At 47.4% G+C, this 2,563-nt stretch overlaps 1 pseudogene; it reads right to left on the reverse strand.

Annotated features, from left to right (window-relative positions):
* Positions 1-763: 763 nt before the first annotated feature.
* Positions 764-918, reverse strand: LOC116863615 (annotated as a pseudogene).
* Positions 919-2,563: the final 1,645 nt, after the last annotated feature.

Below are 2,563 nucleotides of genomic sequence, written 5' to 3' on the forward strand. Positions count from 1 at the left end.
TTTAGAGACTAGTATTTTGATTTCAGTTATTTTCAATGTGTGCGTTTTGTGTCCACACCTGTGTGTGAACACTAGCCCATGGTATGTAAAAAAGACATCATCTCATGTCTGACATGTTTTGCATGGCCTTAAATTTATTTCTGCACCAACACAGACGTGAGATAATAGCTGTAGGAACACGGTGTGTGTGCATGTGTTATGTTTCAGCCTTGAACTTGTTTCAGGTTTTCTCTATTAGCAAACCTTCTGTCAGTGGATTTTTACTGTCGTATGCATTACTTCATTCACTACGTGGTGCTATGTGTTCCATCCTGAAGCCTGACCTCTTGGTTCAAATGCAGGCCCTGCTGCTTACTATCTCTCTTTGACCAGAGAGTGTTCGTTAGAGTACTTGTGCCAGAGTCGGGTCCTATGTAAGATGGGGACAAATACTAATTTAACGGGATGCAGTGTCCTTATACAAGTTAACGCTTATAAAGCATTAGAGTAATGCGTACCATACAGGAAGTGTTCAGAACTTCAGATGCTTTTATTGTTAACGAGATTCCCATTTTGCAGTTTCTACCTTTCACTGACACTACTATAGACTTTGTCAACCCTGAACACTCTACTTAGGCTATTGCTTATGTAGAAATCAGCTGTCATTTTGTGTGTAGTACATACTACCTAGAACTTGCATATAATTTACCACTTGTTGATGTTTTTGCATTCGTGTGTTTTATCTGGCACAATATTATAAAATCCTCAGTTTCGCTGAAGGAAATCCTATGATGGGAAAGTGTAACAAATCAAAATCAGGGATATAGGACTTGCTTAAAATGATCTTTTGTGGACCTATTGAAGCAGTCATTTTTCAATTAGCAATAATCGCACCTCGAATAAACCTCATTGGCTACTATACTGCCACTGCGCAAAGCTTGAAGCAGTCATTTCTAACGGACCCTTACACCTCTCTCCTCCTCTCGTTTTTATGAAATAAGTAGTTTCCTAATGGCCTCTTGGTGAAATGTGTTTTATTTCAGGAACGGTTGACCTTCAGGGATGTGGCCATCGAATTCTCTCGGGAGGAGTGGGAGTGCCTGAACCCTGCCCAGAGGGCCTTGTACAGGGACGTGATGGTGGAGAACTACCGGAACCTGGTCTCCCTGGGTGAGGAATACTTTCCCTACAGAGGTTGGGAACTGCCCTAGTATATCTTTGTGTTTCTCTTGGGAGTTTCTTGGGCGCCCTTTCCCCGCTTGGCTGAGATTGAAGCCCTGCTGATTCAGAATTGAAAAGCTTCACAGTGTGGTGTCTGGATTTTAAACCCAGATGATCGTGCAGGTTCGTGGTGGTGCTAGAACTGGAGGAAGAACAAGACCTTACATCAAAAATTTTTTAGGGGCACCTGGGTGGCTCAGTGGGTTAAAGCCTCTGCCTTCGGCTCAGGTCATGATCCCAGGGTCCCGGGATCGAGCCCCACATCGGGCTCTCTGCTCCACGGGGAGCCTGCCTCCTCCTCTTTCTCTCTCTGCCTGCCTCTCTGCCTACTCGTGATCTCTGTCTGTCAAATAAATAAATAAAATCTTTAAAAAAAAATTTTTTTTAAACTATCACATTGCCTGGCTTTACGCTTGTAATCTTGATTCAGTCATTCAGGGAGGAGAGCTGGATATTTGCATGTGTCAAACATTTAAGCATTAGGAAGAAGGGTGTCCGTGAACAAAGTTGTGAAATGTTCTTCTAGACCCGCCTGTAATGAATGTCGGTCTCAGCTGACGAAGGGCTGGGAAAATCCTAGGACATCATCTCCCAGTTTTCGTGTCAGCAGGAATCTCTTTCTGAGCTGAAAGTTACCTCCCTGTGGAGCAGGGGAGAGCCCTGGAGTGCCAGGAGCGGGGCAAAACTAGCCCCAAAACCCAGGTGAGAGGGAAGGAGTCAGTGGTGTGAACACAAGTAAGGGGCAGATGCAGAGAGGAGGTGACTTCCAGAAATGTCATTTGGGACATTGTCCCCACGTGGGAGAGGGGGTGGGAAAGGAGAGTCGATTTCTCTTGGGCTCTCAAAGGAGCTTGTTCTCCCTCTGTCCTTGTCCTCTTCTTCGTATGTGTATGTTTCCACCCTGGTGGTTCGGCTGCTCTGGTTAGCGACAAGGGCAGAGTCTTTAACATGACCCAGATGTGCCGTTCTCTGTCCCTTAGAGCCCTTTACTGGTTCGACCTTGGGGAGCACAGGAAGGGCTCTTTGTAAGGGGCTTTCTTCCTTAGCCTCTCCTTCCCTGCTCAGTCCACACAGATCTGCTGTAGGGCTCCCCCCGCCCCGTCCTGACTGCAGGCCCTGTCCAGCTCGCATCCCGTTTCACGTGCTGAGTGACCCGTCATGGTGGGAGTGTCGGCTGCTCTTTTGCCTGGGGGACTCCGGGCAGGAGCATGGGCTGTCCGAAGCCCTCTGGCTGTTCATGCCTCCACCATATCCTCCGTATCCTCCTTTCCACTTTGCCCTGCAGGGGCACGTGGACCGGGAGTAGAGGGGGTGTTTTGACATTGCTGTTCGGCAGTGCTTAGAGAGAGGGCAGGGAAAACCT

Source organism: Lontra canadensis, unplaced genomic scaffold (genome assembly GCF_010015895.1).
Source record: "Lontra canadensis isolate GAN:19392208 unplaced genomic scaffold, GSC_riverotter_1.0 scaffold1861, whole genome shotgun sequence".
Taxonomy (NCBI): domain Eukaryota; kingdom Metazoa; phylum Chordata; class Mammalia; order Carnivora; family Mustelidae; genus Lontra; species Lontra canadensis.